This window comes from Bos indicus, chromosome 2, assembly GCF_029378745.1.
Source record: "Bos indicus isolate NIAB-ARS_2022 breed Sahiwal x Tharparkar chromosome 2, NIAB-ARS_B.indTharparkar_mat_pri_1.0, whole genome shotgun sequence".
In the NCBI taxonomy this organism is placed as follows: Eukaryota; Metazoa; Chordata; class Mammalia; order Artiodactyla; family Bovidae; genus Bos; species Bos indicus.
Window position 1 is genome coordinate 20018685 of NC_091761.1, and position 20990 is coordinate 20039674.

Consider the following 20990-nt stretch of genomic DNA (forward strand, 5'->3'; position numbering starts at 1 on the left):
GATATTTCTCCCAGCAATCTTGATTCCAGCTTGTGCTTCATGCAGTCCAGCATTTCTCATGATGTACTCTGCATATAAGTTAAATAAGCAGGGTGAAATGTACAGCCTTGACATACTCCTTTCCCAATTTGGAACCAGTCTGTTGTTCCATGTACAGTTCTAACTGTTGTTTCTTGACCTGCATATAGATTTCACAGGAGGCACGTCAGGTGGTCTGGTATTCCCATCTCTTTCAGAATTTTCCACAGTTTGTGGTCATCCACACAGTCAAAGGCTTTGGTGTAATCAATAAATCAGAAGTAGATGTTTTTCTGAAATTCTTTTGCTTTTTCTATGATGCAACAGATGTTGGCAATTTGATCTCTGGTTCTTCTGCCTTTTCTAAATCCAGTTTGAACATCTGGAAGTTCACAGTTAACATACTGTTGAAGCCTGGCTTGGAGAATTTTGAGCATTACTTTGCTAGTGTGTGAGATGAGTGCAATAATTGTATGGTAGTTTGAGCATTCTTTGGCATTGACCTTTTTGGGGACTGAAATGAAAACTGACCTTGTCCAGTCCTGTGGCCACTGCTGAGTTTTCCAGATTTGCTGGCATATTGAGTGCAGCACTTTCACAGCATCATCTTTCAGGATTTGAAAAAGCTCAACTGGAATTCCATCACCTCCACTAGCTTTGTTCATAGTGATGCTTCCTAAAGCCTATTTGACTGCATTCCAGGATGTTGGGCTTCCCTGATAGCTCAGTTGGTAAAGAATCCACCTGTAATGCAGGAGACCCTGGTTTGATTTCTGGGTTGGGAAGATCTCCTGGAGAAGGGATAGGCTACCCAGTTCAGTATTCTGGTCTGGAGAATTCCATGGACTATATAGTCCATGGGGTCACAAAGAGTCAGACATGACTGAGCGATTTTCACTTTTCACTTCACATTCCAGAATGTCAGGCTCTAGGAAAGTGATCACACCATCTTGGTTATCTAGGTCATGAAGGTCTTTTTTTGTATAGTTCTTCTATGTATTATTGGCACCTCTTCTTAATATCTTCTGCTTCTGTTAGGTTCATGCCATTTCTGTCCTTTATTGAGCCCATCTTTGCATGAAACATTCCCTTGGTATCTCTAATTTTCCTGAAGAGATCTCTAATCTTTCCCATTCTATTGTTTTCCTCTCTTTCTTTGCAATGATCACTGAGGAAGATTTTCTTATCTCTCCTTGCTATTCTTTGGAACTCTGTATTCAGATGGGTATTTCTTTCCTTTTCTCCTTTGCCTTTAGCTTCTCTTCTTTTCTCAGCTATTCGTAAGGCCTCCTCAGACAACCATTTTGCCTTTTGCATTTCTTTTTCTTGGGGATGGTCTTGATCACTGCCTCCTGAACAATGTCACAAACCTCCATCCATAGTTCTTCAGGCACTCTGTCCATCAGATATAATCCATTGAATCTATTTCTCACTTCTACTGTATAATCATAAGGGATTTGATTTAGGTCATACCCTAATGATCTAGTGCTTTTCCCTACTTTCTCCAATTTAAGTCTGAATTTGGCAATAAGGAGTTCATGATCTGAGCCATAGTCAGCTCCTGGTCTTGTTTTTGCTGATTGTCTAGAGCTTCTTTATCTTTGTCTGCAGAGAATATAATCAATTTGATTTTGGTATTGACCATCTGGTGATGTCCATGTGTAGAGTCTTCTCTTGTGTTGTTGGAAGAGGGTGTTTGCTATGACCAGTGCATTCTCTTGGCACAATTCTGTTAGCCTTTGCCCTGCTTAATTTTGCACTCTAAGGCCAAGTTTGCCTGTTACTCCAGGTATCTCTTGACTTCTTACTTTTGCTTTCCAGTCCCCAATGGTGAAAAAGACTTCTCTTTTGGATGTTAGTTCTAGAAGGTCTTGTAGGTCTTCATGCTGCTAAATCACTTCAGTTGTGTCCTACTCTGTACGACCCCATAGACAGCAGCCCACCAGGCTCCCCCATCCCTGGGATTCTCCAAGCAAGAACATTGGAGTGGGTTGCCATTTCCTTCTCCAATGCATGAAAGTAAAAAGTGAAAGTGAAGTTGCTTAGTCATGTCTGACTCTTAGCGACCCCATGGACTGCAGCCTATCAGGCTCCTCTGTCCATGGGATTTTCCAGGCAAGAGTACCGGAGTGGGGTGCCATTGCCTTCTCCTAAAAGAAGTCGTCATAGAACCATTCAATTTCAGCTTCTTCAGCATTATTGATAGGGCCATCAGTTCAGTTCAGTTCAGTCGCTCAGTCGTGTCTGACTCTTTGCGACCTCATGAATCGCAGCACGCCAGGCCTCCCTGTCCATCACCAACTCCCGGAGTTCACTCAAACTCACGTCCATCGAGTTGGTGATGCCATCCAGCCATCTCATCCTCTGTTGTCCCCTTTTCCTCCTGCCCCCAATCCCTCCCAGCATCAGAGTCTTTTCCAATGAGTCAACTCTTTGTTTGAGGTGGCCAAAGTACTGGAGTTTCAGCTTTAGCATTATTCCTTCCAAAGAAATCCCAGGGCTGATCTCCTTTAGAATGGACTGGTTGGATGTCCTTGCAGTCCAAGGGACTCTCAAGAGTCTTCTCCAACACCACAGTTCAAAAGCATCAATTCTTCAGCTCTCAGTTTTCTTCACAGTCCAACTCTCACATCCATACATGACCACTGGAAAAACCATAGCCTTGGCTAGACGGACCTTTGTTGGCAAAGTAATGTCTCTGCTTTTCAATATGCTATCTAGGTTGGTCATAACTTTTCTTCTGAGGAGTAAGAGTCTTAATTTCATGGCTGCAGTCACCGTCTGCAGTGATTTTGGATAGGGGCATAGACTTGGACTATTGTGATATTGAATAGTCCTTAGAAATGAACAGAGATCATTCTGTCATTTTTGAGACTGCACCCAAGTACTGCATTTCAGACTCTTTTGTTTACCATGATGGCTACTCCATTTCTTCGAAGGGATTCTTGACCACCGTAGTAGATATAACAGTCATCTGAATTAAATTCGCCCATTCCAGTCCATTATAGTTCACTGATTCCTAAAATGTTTATGTTCACTCTTGCCATCTCCTGTTTGACCACTTCTAATTTACCTTGATTCATGGACCTAACATTCCAGGTTCCTATGCAATATTGTTCTTTATAGCATCGGACTTTACTTCCATCACCAGTCACATCCACAACTGGATGTTGTTTTCACTTTGGCTCCATCCCTTCATTCTTTCTGGAGTTATTTCTCCACTGATCTCCAGTAGCATATTGGAGATCAACCAATATCAACCTACCAACCAACCTACCAACCTGGGGAGTTTATCTTTCGGTGTCATATCTTTATGCCTTTTCATACTGTTCATGGGGTTCTCAAGGCAAGAGTACTGAAGTGGTTTGCCATTCCCTTCTTCAGTGGGCCACATTTTGTCAGAACTCTCCACCATGACCCGTCCGTCTTGGGTGGCCCCACACGGCCTGGCTCATAGTTTCATTGAGTGAGGCAAGGCTGTGGTCCATGTGATCAGTTTGATTAGTTTTCTGTGGTTGTGGTTTTCATTCTGTCAGCCCTCTAATGGATGAGGATGTATATGTTTTATATATATAAAACATATATTTTTAATGGACTGTAAAGATCCACACCCAACTCATGAAAGTGGTTTTGTTTCTATGGATGCTGGTATGGGAGGAGCAGACTGGCTAAAGAGGATGGAATTTGGAATCTGAAACATATTATTTCTTAAAAAAAAAAAAACCTGGAGGAAAGTATGACCAGATGTTAACAGTTGTTAACTCTGGGAAGGGTGAGTGTGAGAGTTTAACTTTTCTGTGTCTTTTAAATTTCCCAAGAAAAGGTGTTGGGGTGGGAGAAAAGTCTGTCAGGGGAAAAGAATTGTATAGATTTCCCTTTGAGCTTTGGTGGACCATAGCAATGTGCACTTCCCTTTGTGAAAGGAAGAAAAGCTGAGTGGATGCTGGACTTTCCCTGGAAAAAGCTCTTTCTGATGACAGGCGGTTTCCCTTCTCTTGACTTCTCACTGCACCCTGCACCACAGAGCACTCCCAGGAGACAGGCAGCTACTTTTAACACGGAGAGGTGAAGGCTCAGTTTGCCCACATGGAATAGTGTTTGTAAAGAACAAGTAATTTCCATGAACATGATTTGTGGGTTTCAAATTCAACTCAACAACTCCGTTGTGTGTATTATCATTTAGTATATAGTACTGGAAAACTCACTGTGTCACGGGGAATAAATAACAGAAAATGGCTGAAGATGTGAAACCCCAATCCCCAAAGATCATATACATTTTAAGTGAGGTTCTGAGAGAGTGAGAAATTGTCCCAAGTTTTCCAAAACAAAATTGCCAAAGACTATTCAGAAATTTTTCATAAAAGAAGACATTTCAGACAATGTGATATTGACAGATCAGTAGACATAGTTGATGTAAAAAGGTCTTCTATTTACACGGGTTCCTTCTATCGTACCTCTAAATAGGGCTGACTTTGAACAGGGGGAAAATGACACCTCCAGCAATGTGGATGGGGAGTGGGTACAATTTGGGTGTCAGGATAGAAAGGCTATTGTCTGGACCCATCACTGATGTTATGCTTGAGCCCAGGTATGAACATGAAAAGTATAGAGCCTTCTTGAAAGAGGATATTTTGAGGTTAGTAGGCAACAAATAACACCTTTTTAAAAAAAGATTTTAATAAAAATAGTAGTAGTTTATTGCACCAGTTGGTGGCCACTATGCTATGCTCTTCCCAGTTGGCCCAGTGGTAAAGAATCCGCCTATCAATGCAGGAGACACAGGTTCGATCCCTGAGTTGGGAAGATCCCCTGGAGAAGGAAATGGCAACCCACTCCAGTATTCCTACCTGGGAAATTCCATGGACAGAGGAGCCTGGGAGACTACAGTTCGTGGAATAGCAAAGAGTCGGACACAACTGAACAAGGACGGGCATAATACTGTGCTGTCCTTCCGTCAGTGACAATGGCAGAGCTGTACATCAGTTCAGTAGGCAGGAATGAGACGTACCTGTTTTGACACCATTGTTTCTGTGAAAGAGAAGGGAACCAGACTGGCGAAGATATTCATCAATTGGCAGAATTGGTTAAAAATAACAGCAGCCCCAGTGTGGCTCATTCGGGAGAGGTAAAAGCTTAACTAAGCACTGGGACTCATCAGGAAATGTTAGCCCAGCTCTTCCTCCTTTAGCTTGGACAACATCTGGTCTCATTTCCACGCCTTCTGTGTACCCAGTTGAAGGGAAACTCACTCCCGTCCACAAATCACTTAACCTCTTAGGAAGTCTGATACTAAAAAAAATAATATGTTAGCAACCATGGGGATTCCAATTTGTGGAGATAAGTATTTGTTTTTTTTACTTAAGCCCTGATTTATTGTCTTTGGTTGTTTAGGGTAGGGGGTGGCTGATTTTTAACAGGAAGATAAACTTGCAGATGGAAATTCTTTTAAGCCATAAATACCACTAACTTGCCTGGTCCAGGGAAGTTCAAATAAAGACACTGGCATTTAGCGGCTCCTGAAATGTTTTCCTTCTTTTCTCATTGGCCAGGAGAAAGACATGTCCCACCATCAGCAGTATAGGCGCCAGACCCTGACCCAGGCCTGGATACTAAACCGTTCAGAGCTCGTCTTGCTAAGAAAGGAGGCAGAAGGTGACAAATAAGCCTATGCCAGTTAACCTCCAAAGAGGAAGCATAACTTTACACGGCAATCTCTGATGGTTTCCTTATCTGCTTTCTTTAGTATAAACACTGTCCTTCTTGAGTCCCCCCCCCCCCACTCCCCATTCTCCTAGCAGGCTCTAGGGTTTAATTCTGAGTCATTAGCTAAATTCACCTCCTTTGCTCTGCTCCCTAATACTGTTTCTATCTTCCCCCTTGGTCTTTTGCAGATCCTGGAAGATATCCACTCCTAGGGCTGGTTCAGTGTCTTATTCATTCCTGGCGTCTACCAGTATGTGAAGCAGAGTCCCTACCACTGAGTAGGTAAGCAGTAGGCTTGTCCATTGGCCAATTCTGTAGTCTTAGTGCTATGTACATACTGAACCCCTGGGGGAGCTACAAACAACACACAAGAAATGCGGCTCTGGCCTCACAGACCAACTGAATCCTGATCTCTGGGTGTGCAGTCCCATCACTGGCACATTTGGAAGGCTCCACGGGTGATTCTGGTGTCTGAAGAAGGTTGACAATTACTGAGTTAATTAACTTGGCTTCACTCCGTATGTTTTGTTTGCTTCCAAGTTTGGAAGAAACCTGCTTGAATTCTTTCAAGGAAGAAAGGGGGCTATCTTCATTGCAGCGCACAGGCTTCTCACTTCAGTGGCTCCTCTTGTTGCAGAGCACTGGCTCTAGGCGCTCAGGCTTTAGTATGTTGTGGCATGTAGGCTTAGTAATTATGGTGCATGGGCTTAGTTGCTCAGCAGCGTGTGGGAGCTTTCCAGGACCAGGGATCGAACCCATGTCCCCTGCTTTGGCACAAGGATTCTTAACCACTGGATCACCAGAGAAGTCCTAACGTTAATATGTTATTATTGAAAGTTACCAGCAACTCTGCAGCCATCCTAGGTGTAGCAATATGGAAATCCTTATTATTTCCAGACCACCTGCCTGGATCAGGCCTCTTCTCCCTTCCCTTCACCTTTGGAATGCTTTTTACCTGTATCCAGGTGTCTGAATCCTATCAGTCCCAAAGGGCCATCTCCAAAAGCACTTCCTCTCTGACTTGGCATAAAACTCTCCCTTTAAGGCAGGGGCTCTCAAACTTTAGCAGCTATCTCATTCACCTGGAGGACCTGATTTCTGGGCCCAGGCCTGAAGATCCTAATTCAGTAGATCTAGGGTGGGAAGAATTTACACTTCCAACCAGTTCCGAGGTACTACAGATGTCACTTGTTCACACCTTAAGTGGTGCTATTTTAGGGCCCTGAACATCTTACAACTTCTACTGTAGTTTTTTGAGTATAAATTTCTTTTTCAAGAGAACCAAGTTCTCAGTGGAAAGGCCAACATCTATTAATACTTTCCCTTCTATCCAGAGGAGGAGCCCTTGGACTGGGCCTTGAAGGAGCGCAGGGTTGGGAGCCCTACAGCGAGGAACCTGGGACCAGGAACAGGAGGTGGCGTGGTCGTGAGACAGTGAGTGGGTGGGACATGAAGGCACAGGGGGAGCCTTTAGTGATGTGTTAGGTTGCATTTTGAGAGGTGGGTATGAGGGAGATCCTTGAAAAGCAGGCAGAAGACAGTTCATTTGAGCCTCTAACCTGCAAGAGCCAAGGGCTGAACTGCATGGTGTCATGACATGATCCCATCCCATTACCAGAGCTGTGTGGGGCTCTGACTTACTCTTGGCATTCCCAACCATAGGTGCATATCCTAGATGTGCCATAGGCATTTTGCTCTTCTAGCTCCCAGAGTCTGTTATTCTGCTAATGACTCTTGTCCACGAGAACCCGACTGTAGCTCTGGGTATGTGAGCTGATCCTGGAAACCTGGACCGAACCAGAGCCTTGAAGTCACTGAGCCTGGTACCTCCTCCCGCAAATTCTGGCTCATTCATTCTCTGAACACTGCTTGTGCTGCTTTGTTTGAAAGTGGCTTGACAAAGAAGCCAGAAGCTTCATTGCCTCTAGAGATTGTCTTTTTTTTTTTTTCACTTTCAGCATACACTTGGTTTAAGGAGATAATCATGAGAGACAGGAGGAGATGGAAGCCTGGAGGCAAGTCTGGTCTCAGTGAGAAGTCCTTGGTGCCATTCTGCAGGTTTTCTACTCTGTCTGCTTCACAGAGTACTGATGAGGTTAAATAATTAATGTCTGTGAATGTACTTTGTAAGCTTTAAAGCGCTGCAGGAATATAATTAATTATGTTTATAATTGCAGGTAATGTAATTATAATTATAATTACTTTGTGGGTAGAAGTGGAATAGGTCTATCCCATACCCATTCTCTAGTAAAATATCCTTGGTGGATATCCTTGGTGAGGTCATCTAGTTGTAGATTTGAGCTTGACTTTCTCCCTCTGACTATATTTTCAATATTGGGGATATATGTAAGACCTTGGCTCAAGGACTGTTGGCTGTGCTTTAGAAAATGGGAACAAATGCATGGAGTGAAGCTGGGAGACCTAGTATATTGGTGTAATATTCGTTGGCACTTATCTATCAGGTAGATAAGGTTAAGGCAAGTTATTTATGAATTTACATACATATAGGTGTATGTGAAGTAAAAGTCACTAAGTCGTGTCCAATTCTTTGTGACCCCATGGACTGTAGCTTGCCAGGCTTCTCTGTCCATGGAATTCTCCAGGCCAGAATACTGGAGTAGGTAGCCATTCCCTTCTCTAGGGTATCTTCCCAACTCAGGGATCAAACCCAGGTCTCCTGCATTGCAGATGATTCTTTACCATCTGAGCCACAAGGGAAGCCCTTGTGTATATAGATATAGATATATAAAATGATGCTTACCAGGATCCTATAGCTAAATATAAAAACACACGTGTAATTTGTATAATTGATATACATTAATAATTACTCTAAGTGGCAGTTATTTCCAGAAATCCACTCGAATCCAATACAATCTTAAATGATCCCACTACTGCTAAATTGTAAGTCTGCTCTATCAAGCAATGTTTATCAATACTAAGCTGAAAAATGTCCTATGTTATAGTATTTTTTTTTGTTCCGCAAAACCAGTATGCTTGATAGAAGTGCCAAGTAATTTACTTCCTTCTGTTAACATCATAATCTTAAAAAATAATGGTGTTTGAGCCCATGTTCTGGAGCAATGGGTGTATTTGTGCCCCAGAGATATATACCAAAGCTCGGAATTCTCAGAGTTTATTAGAGAAATCTGTACTGTTACAAGTGAGACTATTAGAAACTATTGTCTGTATTTTCCCCATTTGAAAGATCAATATAATGGCAACATATTTAACACGGAAAATGCTTCTCTTTCATGAGAAGTGTGTCACTTCTTGACATGGTAAGATTCTACCCAAGAAGCTAAACTGTATTTCTTTGGAGTCTCTGACCTTCTGCCTTTGTTCCTGTGCACTGCTAATTGTTGTTAATTTCTAACACCTCATTAATTATTTCCATTAAAGATGTGGGAGAGGGAAATGCCCTTCATTCATGGATGGTCACACAACTAAACCATTAATAATTTTTAAAAGTGTGTTACTTTAAAAGTGAAGAGTGAATTTGAGGCATTTGCGTTAGACTTGGTGTGCTTCTGATGGCTGGACAATGACACTCTTAAATTCTGCCGCTGGCTGTGTGGGTGGGGACACCGAAAGGACGCAGTTCTGGCTGAAGAAGACGCCGAGTCTCCTTTTGCTTCCTTAATGACTGTGACATTTATCCTCTAGTGCAGAATGTACTTTTCAGAGAACATCTCTTTACAACTTTTTCTTGCTTTGCGAAAGAAGCCTAGAGGTGAAACAGTTTCCTCCAATGTCACAGCCCAAGTCAGTCGCACAATTAGTACTTTACGTGGAGTTGCTGACTCCCACTCCTCTTCAGCCCACCAGACCATGCCGGGAGGTCAGCGCTGGGGCTGTGATGACTTCCACTCCCACTTGAGGCTTTCACAGAGATGGATCCAAGGCCATTTCGCTGACATTGGGCTGCCAATCTTAGAAAAACTCCTGGGACTGACATTTAGTGTTGAGATTTTTATTTAGCATCTATCTTGAAAGCCCAGACAGAAGATCCTTTCCACTCCCACTAGTTTTTAGGAATGTTGAGAATCAAACATTATAATGGAAAAGAAGGATTGAATATGGTCTGTAGGTTTCACCAACCAGTGGAAAATTGTAGGGCATGGACAACAGATTTGGGAAAGTGGATAAAACACTGCCTTATAGGTGGAGATTTCAACAGTGAAATCTGGACAGCTAGATTTTATAGCTAAAAGTAGATTCATTGCAGGGATAATATTTTGAACTTAAGCGTGGATATAATTCTTCTAGCTGAATTCTTTGTTTTGCTAATAAGACAATGGAGATCTGGAGAGGACCTGGAAACCCCTTACTGTGAATGAGGGAAACGTGAGAACAGATTATTTAGGGCTTTTTATGGCTTCCAATTTTTATTCTGCTTTTCATCTGGACTGTGACCACAAGAGCAAGGGGAGACAGCTTTCTCCTCATTTTCCTTCGCTCTCCCTCTCTCTTCTTCTTCTGTGCTAGCATACTGGGGAGATGGGAAGGAACAACTTTCTGCTTCCTGGAATAGACTGAAAACTATACCAGACAACTTAGAGCATCAGATGACATCATGGACAAAAGGTGAGGTTGGAAGTCTAAACAACAGGCTGTTCTCTAAATGAGAAACCATCTAACTTCAGGCCCCTCTTCCTTCTCATCTGTAAAATGAGGCACTTCTATTTCAAGGCCTAAGGTTTATAGGGCAACTGGATTCTAAGGGCTGTTGCTGTTCAGTTGCCCAGTCATGTCCGACTCTTTGCAGTTCCTTGGACTGCAGGACACCAGACCTCCCTGTCCCTCACCATCTCCCGGACTTTGCCCAAGTTCATGTCCATTGCATCAGTGATGCCATCCGGCCATCTCACCCTCTGACACCTTCTACTCCTTCTGCCCTCACTTATATTTCAAGTCTTAAAGCTTATCAGGCAGTTGGATTCTAAGGTCTAAATTCCCCTATCATTTCTTCCTGTTGTTTAGACAGTATCTTTTAATTGCTCTACAATAGTCTATGGATGCCACAAAATGCCACATTTAATTTATCCTTTCTTCTGTACATGGTCATGTAAGTTGTCAGAAATTTTTTTTCTCTTTAGAAGTCATGCTGCGATAAACATTTTTGTACAAATATCTTTACAGATATGTATAAAAATTTCTCCACAGTTTCAATTTTTTTTCAAATACTTCAAAATTAACCTCCAGAGTAACTATTATAATTTTCCAGTTTCACTCCTCCTACCTCTATTCCCAAAAACAATTACATAGGTTTTTACCATCTTACCACCTGCAGTCAGCTGACAGGATCCAAGTTCTTATTCTAAGGGATGTAGGTCCCTTCATCTCTGTTCCCTCAAAATCTTTGCTTCCCTTGCTTCCCTCCAATCTTCCTCCTCCATCAATAGCAGTGGTCTGTCCTTGGTAAGAGGTGAAGAGGAACAGCCTAGCTTATACTCATGTTTGCACCCTACTCTTTGGCCTCTGCCCTAATAATAATGTCTTTATCCCCCCAAGAGGGTGAATTTTTGAAATATGCAAGTTAGGAAGAAAATGCTTCTTCTCTTTAATGCTGTTTCAGCCCTTCCTTGAGCTAACGAGCAAGAGACATGGCCAACTGCTTGAATAGGAGGAAGGTCAAAGGGGAAAAAAAGAAGTGCAAAAATAATCAGATAATATTTAAATTTTCTTGTCTTTCATCATGTATGTGCCTTTAACAAATTGTCTTTATTGAAAATAATAAAACTACATGAAATCTGAATTATCTGGGAAATCTAGGACAGAGGGCCACTGTTACTATAACACTTACCATTTCTGTTTTGGATTATAAGATAGTATTTCATTATTTGCATGTGGGTCTTATATTTCGAATAGGAAGAGAGATGATCCAGAATTAGGTAGACCAGCTAGGTATGCGCCCAGGCAGGGAGAGGAAAAGAGGGAATCCAAGAAACATTTTAAAGGGGAAGAGATTGAATGAAGGGAAGAGCAAGGAGAAGAAGCTCATGATTTTGAGCCAAGGAAAGAAAAATGCTTGTGCCTTTGATAAGAAATGGGAGACAAGTGTAGCTCAAGATGGCAGGTAGAAGTTGATGAATTAGAATTTGGGTATACAGAATGTGTTCATCTCCAGGAGAAATTTCATCCCAACAGAACTTCCTTTTCTTTAAAGCTGCAGCCAACATGCTAACAGCCCTTTTGCTGCATTTTCCATGTGATTCACAGGATACCCTTTTACTGTGCGGAATGTTCTCTTGCCCACACCAGTCATCCTCCTGGAGCCTGCCGTCTAGCAGCTTTCTGCTTCTTCAGAGCTTTCCATTCCTATCACAATTCCTAGACCTCTGAACTGTGCATGAGTGTGTGTGAGCCTGTGTGCATGCACAACACATACAACATGCACACACATGCACACAGATAAGCCCACAGACTGGAGACACTGGATTCATACTCTACCCGAGGAAGGACTAACTTCCTTTCATGTCCTCAGAATGGGCTTCCTTGAATTTACCAGAGAACATCCTTGAATGGGGGTGGCCCTGCCATAGTCCTTGCATGCATCTCTGGAAAGCGAATTACTCCTAGTTAGGTGAATATTCTACTGGAGGTTCCCACTTGGCAGTCAAATGCCTCCCAGATCCACCTTCTTATTAACCCTCTGGTAATATTGCTATTCCTTGCCCCCTTTGAAGTTTTCTCAAAAACATTCAGCAAATTGTATTCCATTTCCCTCCTGTCACCTTCCTTCCACAACATCAAGGCCATAGATACCTCAGTGCTGACTGTACCCTCAGTTCAGCTCAGCCAGAGGCAAGCAAAACAAGGACATTTCTAGCCAGTTTATTTGAAACACTTTGTGAAACAGACTGTTCTGAGTCATCAGTGATGTCCTGTTTCTAGGACAAAGAATAATTGCTCTGACCTCATGGTTGCTCTTTTCAAGGACTCAGGTTTAAAGGTTATAAAGAGCTATTCAAACTCAATTATTTCTAGTTCCTCTCTCACATTTTCCACTGCCTTTCAATATATGATGGGAGGCTCATTCATAGTCATAGACCAGTTCAAGTAATACATGCTCCCAAGATTATAAAATGAAAATTCATTCACTCCTTTATTTATGATTTCAACCAACATTTCTGGAGGACCCTGACATGCTAGGCACATACACGAGGTACCAAAGGTCAAAGATATCCTACGAGATACATTCTGGAGTGGAACACAACTCTAGCAACTGACTATAGCTAAAGTGAAATAAGTTGCCCATCTTTTGTGTTGTTGTCTTCTCTACTTTTCTTTTTTGTCTTTTCTATATTTCTTTACTTTTCATTCTTTATCTCTCTAGTTCTCTTTTTTCTCTACTTCCCCCTTCTTTTTCACCATCTCATTCTGCCATGGTATTTTCAAAAGGTGATCTTGTGTTCTGTCTCCCCCACTTGTTTCATAGTACTGATATTTATCAATGGACAAAAGACAAACCACCATTCTTTCCAAATAAGGTCATTTTGCAATCTTAGTCATCTGAGATTTTTCCAAAAGGATGGGGAAAAAAATGTGTAAACCACTGAATCAGTGGATAAGGCTATTGGAAAAAAATTAAAGATCTTAAGACTTGGAAAGAAAGGCCACATTTTCTGAACAAAAAGTCAGCTCCTGAATTTTTCAGGATTGCCTTGGTTTTATTGTGGTAATAAACAGCTTCCAAATGTCAGTGACTTAATCTAAAAAGAGTTTGCTTCTTGCTGATGTCTACCATGGGCCTGTGGAGGACTCATCTCCACCAAGTCATTTAGGAATCCAGGATACTGGGCCTTCTGTCATCTCAACACAGGCTTCCAAGCTCACTTCTGCCCAGGAGGGGAGAGCTGGGGAGTCTTCTGAAAATAAAAAGCTTTGGCCCAGAAGTGACACGTAGTACCTCTGCTCACAACAAGAGAGCAGGCACACAGCAGTATCCACTGCTAAGGAGCCGAGCTGTGGCAGCTTCCATATGCCTGAGAGCAGAGGAGGCCTGCCTCTTTGTGACCCTAATGGTGTCCAGCACAGCACTCGGTCAGCAAGTTTGAAATGAAGGCCACGGGAGATCCCAAATGTCTGGCTGCTGTGCCTGAAAGGCAAGTAGAGAACAAAGAGCCAAGCTGTGTCCTTCAGCAACAGACCTCAGGCCTGTTCCTCTGGTTGCTGTTTTACAAGCACGTATCTCTGGCTACACAAACTCCTCACCACCTTAGGTAACCTCCTCCGTAGATCCTCGTACCTGAAGGCAGAATAATAAACCCATGTATGTCTTTTTATCCAATAAAGCATCCACCTCAAATTACTAAAAGAATTCATCCCTGAGGTTGAATATTCCTTTTAATTTACCTCTTTAATTAAGGTGTGGGGTTTGTGAGACTTGAACCACTAAGAAGCATAACCATTCTAAGACTGGGAGGCCGTCCCTTGCCTGTGACCATGTGATGGAGTGAGGCTGCCAGGGAGCCAGGCTTTCAAGAATGATGAGACAGCTCCATCTATTGTGGCCACCAACCTGAGTACGTAACTGAGTGTATCACTTCCCTCAGATACATTCTCTCAAAGTGAAATTAACTTTACAGTATATGCAATTATAAAATCTTTTTGGATGGTTTTATGTAATGACCCAGGAGTTTGTAGATAAGTGACTGTTGAGTAGCTATAAACTGGAGTTTGCATATACTTCTGAACTTCCTGGAACACCAAAGATCGAGGTCCTTAAAATCATCCATGTAAGAGTGGGTACATGCTGATCCCTTAACAGAGCTCAGCCTAAAAGAGACAAAAGCTGAGAAAACCAACTCAACATGTGGCAAATAAGAGCTGAAACTCCAAACTAGGCTGATTCTTTGCATCCTGGGTGCCCAGTTATGAGCTTGTGTGACCTTGATCAAGTTACAGAATGTCTTTAAACTTCAGTTTCCCATAAAATGAGGATGAAAATAGTACTTGTCTAAGAGACTTGTTGTAAGAATTAAATGAGGTGATGATACTTATTAGCAGAGTGCCTGGCTCATACCAAGAGCTCAGATAATGTTACTAGTAGCTATTATATTATTAATGTTGTTCTGTGTTGCAAGCATGTATGGAGTGTGGCCTTAAGCAAAACACACGCTAGACACTGAAAGAAATGCTTGAATGAACAAGTCAGAGCCTCTGCCTTTCAGGGATTTGCAAACGTGTATGTGTGTGTGTGAGAGAGAGAGAGAGAGAGGGAGGGAGAGATAATTGGAAGATATAAAGGTAGAATGAAGAGAGAAGAACCAGGAAAGGAAAATTACAAGATAAATAAATCTTTTAGTTGCGGGCTTACTCTGTACTTTTAAATAACTAATTTCATGTAATGTTCACACAACCCTCTGGGTAGGCATTACTAACATCCTCATCTTATTCTGGAATAAAGAAGCCTTAGAAGGAGGTCCGTAGCATCAGGTGACACATGGGGTTAGGGAAGCAGAGGGGCACAGGGCTGTGTGGCTGGCCTGACTGGAGCACAGGAGAGGGCCGGTCGAGTGGAACGTGACGTACCTGGTGTCCCAGGGAAGTCCTGCTCACAGGCACCGGCGGTCATTGCTCACACGGAGTCCAAGGCCGTCTCTGATTTTGTCCAGACAATCATTAGTGTCTTGCTGTTTGATGCAGAAACAGTAGAGTGCCTTGGCGCAGTCACCACGTCTTTGAGAGGCTGGAAAACTAAAACATGTATTCGGGCCGTGCTTATACTCAACTTCAAATCTCGCGACAAACCCAGGACATGCCAAAAGGGCCGCCAATGGCAAAATAGCCCCACGTGAGAGACATTCAGGCAAAAACTTCACGGTGATCCAAGGTTGACCACTAGATGTCGCCTGGCTGGGCTTGGTGATATACCTGAAGAGGGTGGTTAGAACCGAAGCCAGTCTCTGTATTTCTCCACCTCCTCCTGTTTGTCTTTCCAGCACTACAAGACCAAGACTATTATCAGTATCAGACTTTTTACTCCACCCACCCACCCCCACTAGTATGTTTTATTATGAATTAAGAGATAAAATATAAAGGTATAAAGAAACTTGGGAACTTCTGGATTCTTCTAGACTTCTGCCCCATTAAACACTTTGGAAAGAAAGGTGATCTCCACGTAAAACCTCCATTAAAATAACTTTGTGGGCTTCTCTGAAATTAGCACCTCCAGAATCTTGCTCTGACTCTTGGTTTAGTTGACTTATGTCCTGATCTTATACTTGATAAGTTTCTCTAATCAGATGAGAAAACAGTTGAGCATTTCTGGACTATAGACCAACCGTAATGTTATTTGAAAATAGGAGCTGGGCTTGGGGGTTTAGGCTTTTCCCTTTTTATTTGTATATGATTTAGTGTTCATCCTACACTAGACACTAAAATGCATTGTTTAATTATCTGAGCTCAACACACCATTTTATAATTCATTAGTCAGTTGCTCTTTGCAAAAGCTTATTTCTTATGAAACAAAAGTGGGAATCATGCAACTGGACTATTTATCTCTCTTTAGGGGTTGGGGGTTAATATCTGATAGCTCATAACATCTTTATTATAATGCATTTATAATGATTTACTGAAATCATTCTATGGCTAAGTATCTAATGTCAAAACCAGGATCTGGCATGAAATAAAATGCTGTATCCTTGGGTAGCTCTAGGGAAAAAAAGGCCTCAGCCAATATTTTCTATGTAATTCTACAAACTGTAATAAGGGTAAGGGTAATTGCCTTAATGTCAATTAAGCTATTAATAATGCCCATCCTGTCATTTCTAAATATAGCAGTGTCTCAATCATACATTACTGTCCCCTGTAATTTCTGTCTACACAGAAATGAGATCACAGCTTTTGCAGGTCGGGAAGTCTGTCTTGCAGCCAGCCTTTCCTCCTTTACATACAAGAAAGTTTGGAGGTTGATTTACTCGTTTTCTTTTATGAGATCTTTCTACTTAGACACACATATATAAATATTTGTAAGGGCAAGGCAATCCTGTGAACAGAGACAATCCAGCCTCAACATCTCTCTGTTTTCATTCTGCTTCTAGATGACCAGTGTGGTGTGCTCCTTATCAGGACCAATGATCCAGGGTCCAGGCCCCCAGATGATGGTCCAGACTGTCCCGTAATAGCCAGCTGGGCACTTTAGAGGTGGGAGCATTCACGCCAGCTGCCTGATGCTCTGCTGTGTGTGTGTTGTCCTCAGACAACCCGGATGCACACAAGTTCCTCAAGGATAGACAGCAGGGTGAAACACAGTAGACTGAGACACTCACAGAGTAGAGGGGCCCGTGGTCCCTTGGTGAATTTCAGCAGACACAGGGAAACGCGTATTCAGAATCGGGACTAGGAAGTGAACTGCAAGCTCTTGGTGAATAGAGATAATGTTGCCGACTCTCCCAGATGAGCTCTAAATCAGAGCCACTTATCTCACAGCAAAGAAGGACCTGGACAAGACCTCCTTCTGTAGTTGGCACTTATATTTCTCCTGGGCTAGGATTTCTGAGCAGTCACTTCCTCTTGCCCCCCTTGTTGGCCATCTTGGTGAAGTGAACTTCTACTTGATGATATTTAGAGCTCATTAATTTGTCCCAAGGAAGCTTACTGTATGGCAGTTTAATGACAGAAACCTGTTTTAATGCAAATGGACATGTAATCCCACTAAGGCACTCTGAGGGTGTAAATTTAAAACAATTGCTAGGAGCTGACTCTGGAGTTTAATAAGATGGAGGGCTAGTTCCCAGATCCCGGTACGCCCCGGGGACCCTGCCTGGACACCCAGCCTTGGCAGTTTTAGTGCAGCTGGCGGTTTCCATGGCAATCAGAAGAGCGGGGTGCTTCGGCAAGTCTCTCTGAGGTGATGGGGATCCGAGTTCTGGAAGGGTGGGTGGGAGTGCAGGGAGCAGGCAAGCTCTGTGCAGGGAGGAAATGAAGGGTGAACGGGTGTCCTCTGCACATTATTCCTCAGGGCACAGGCTTGGGGAGGATGCCACTGAGACCCAGGAGGTGGCTTCTGCCCTGGCGTATTGTCAATGCCTGACCCGGGCAGATCACCACAGAAAGAGCACTGCCTGGGACCCCACTTCTGCCAGCAGGTAAAGGGGGAGGGCCACCTCTTGAAAGGGGACAGAAATGAGGCTGAGGAAGGAATTGTTTGTGAATATCTGCTAGATTATAATGCTGTTGGGTGCTACTTCATTCTCCTGAGAGCCCTGAATAAGGTTATTCTGGGTGAAGTCATTTTTGTAATAAAGTTGGCTCTAACTCTGGGTCATAAATCATGGGTTCTGGTACTAAAAGAAATCACTAAACATGCCTCTGTTACCACATACTGTCCTCCTTTGAAATACTCCGGTTTTACTACAAATCCTCCATTGACTGAGATGGGGGAAATGCACACAATGAGCAAACGATTCCTTCCGTCCCAGGCTGCAGCCCCGCAGGCATGTGGGCCTCCCGGAATGATTTCCTGAGGTGTGATGTTATTTATGGCGGGCTTTCTCTATCAAAAAGGCAAACAGCATCCTGAGTGACCCTGAAGTGTTTGCATCATTGCTTCTCTTGCTAATTGATTCATCCCCTGGCAGGGCCTGAGTCACGGGCTGTTAGCTGGACACTCTCTCCCCACTGCAGATCCTGTGGACTAAGGCGCACAACAAGCGAAGATGTTAATAAAATTGTTAAATGTCAAAACTGCAAAACCCACACCCATTCAGAGTCCATCAGCTCTCCTGGAATGATTCCGTAAAATACCATCTCCTCCCCTTGTCCTTTTCTCAGCCTAAACTTCATCACCTTCATTAAGGAAGAAGATTAAGAACTGTTATTAGCAACACATTGTTTGATTTCTTTCTTTACTTCCTCCTTTCAGAGAACAGTCCAGCACAGAATGAAAAGGAATGTTATCATAGGAAGTGCATTTCAGACGTAGTAAAGCAGAAAGGAGACGGTGGCCCCAGTGGCAGTTGTAAGAGGGACAGAGTGTGGATCTCTATAGCTCAGTGGCTGCAAAGCAGAAAATGAAGATTGTAAAAACGTCACATAAAGAAAAAATGCACAGTGGATTCGTTTTGCGATGCCCATAATTCAGTAATGCCTTTAAGTAGCTAGAAGAAATATAATAAATGTTTTTCCACAACATTGATCATACTGTATCAGAGGAAATATTAGCGTGCAGGGAGCCATGATTATACTGGTAGTAATTCTCAGTGCAGAAAACTAGTAGAAGATGGGACCCTTTATAGGCCCAACTTTTATTGGCTGCAGTTATTTACCTTTAAGAATACGCCTAATACATTGTCCTATAGCTAAATATTTTTGTGAAAATTCAAACCAGTAGTATCAGTAAATCAGAAATCTTGCCACCATTTTATAGAATTTATGTATATATTTTCCTGTAGATGCTCTGATACGTTCCAGAATACAAAACCAGCCAATTGACCATGTAAAAATTCTAGAATGTCTGTAAAACAGATTCTTCTGTATTCTGAACCTGGATAGGAGCAGACAGGTTTATGGCATGTGATTCCACCCAAATGCCACCTGTATATATATAACATCTCTCTAAAGAAATTAAACGGATTATTAGATTATATACTGCAGTAAAACTATACCGGAAGCTGTAAGCCAGGAGAGGATATGCATGTTGGCAACTGCCTTTTTTAGGGAATCTTGAAACATCAAAGGAAGCTTTGCAAGACAGGATTTTTCTTTAGGGAGAAAAGAAGGGAACTGACCCCTCATGCCAGCCTCTTGCTCTTCATACTGGCAGGACCTAGTAATGTGGTGGCCATGGCCACCTTGATGTAGGAGGTTCCAGCCTGTCAAGGGAAGGTTCTACCCTTGCTCTCGAGGGACCCTGGGGTTTGATTCTAGAAATAAGTTATCAAATGGGAGTTACAGTGTGCTCTGGATAAGAACCACCTGGCCAGACTCCTGCGGAACTAAAAGGAGAGGTGACACCTGGGTGTGCCAATTCTCCATATATTCCCCACAAAGAAGCAATAAGCCAGAGGGATCTCTGAGTGAAGATCCTGAGAGAGCAGTGCTAGGAACGCGTTCTTTTGCTTTAGAATCTGGATAATCCCTCTTGCAGTTCAAAGGCCTTGTAAAAGCAAACAAAGCTGGCTAAAACCTGCAGATTCACCTGCTCTGTGTCAACACATGTCTCCCAGAACTCTCACTGACACAGGTCGTTCCCCAGGCATGCCTTCCGGGACCCTCCCCATGTCTCTGGCTGGCGCTCTCTGCAGAGTGCTCACTGCAGGCCTCCTGTGCACCCGCTCCTTCAATCCAACCGCTTCTGAGCAGTGCTTTCTTCTCCATTAGGGCACAACAGAGAGGTACATGAGCTGAACGGTATTTGGAGCTTTTTATGGAATTATGTCTTGATTATCTTGTTGGATAGATGTGAAATTTGTTTGTTTATTTCCCTCCTCTAACAAGCAGGATTTGAGAGGGTGCCTGTAAATTCTTCCCAACTTGAGAAATGTAAAGAGGCAGACAGATGAAGGGAAAGAACCCCAATAGGAGGGGTACATCTAAAATTGAGAAAAGCTTGGCACACAATGATGGTTTTTCCGGGAGTGCCACCCGGGAAGTTGGTAAGCTGTCCCCTGACATACTCAGCGTTGACATGGATATACATAAGTTACAGGTCAGGTGACTTAACAGGCTTCTGTTGAGAGTTCTTTCCCAGGGTCACTGAGGGCGCCACCTTGCCAGCATCCTCCTACAACTGGCAGTGGTCTAGGCACAGCAGCAGCAGCAGCTGTTTTCAGATTTTTTTTAATGAAAATTATTATTTTTTAACTTAGTTAATTGGTTGGTTATTGAAGGAATGCAATTTAAAACAAGAAGTTGAGGGGGGAGCTAATTATCCCTTTGAATTCCCTCTTCAGATACATTATCCTACATGGACTTATTACCAAAACTTGTTGAAGATTAATGAGTAGTCCTGTTCTTTCTTCTCTCGCCTCCCTTCCCTCTCCGTCCCTTCTCCCATTTATCCCTTCTTCCCTCCCTCCTTCCCTCCCAATCTTCCTTCCTTTTTTCTTTCCTTCCTTCTCTCCTTTATTTTCCATTCCTTTTCTTCTCTTACCCTTCTTCTTTCTCTTCATCTTAAATGACTTGGTAAAAATCATAATGAACTTCTTAGAGCAATTCCACAACCATGAAAATGTTCAGGGTCACGGATGTTTTCCCTGGAGTATTTAACAGAGGAGTCAAGTATAGCTTTCATTTCTGCTGTGTCTGCAGCATGCACGCAGTCT

General features: G+C 42.8%; 1 long non-coding RNA gene across 2 annotated transcripts in view; it reads right to left on the minus strand.

Moving 5' to 3' along the window:
• LOC139186999 (uncharacterized) overlaps positions 1–15714 on the minus strand; it is a 55630-nt gene extending 39916 nt beyond the window's left edge. The window contains exon 1 of one of the 2 annotated variants that reach the window (XR_011570697.1): positions 15256–15714. This is a non-coding gene — a long non-coding RNA (uncharacterized lncRNA). The remainder of the gene's footprint in view (positions 1–15255) is intronic. The other variant, XR_011570696.1, reaches the window with a different exon arrangement.
• Between the last annotated feature and the right edge of the window lie 5276 nt (positions 15715–20990).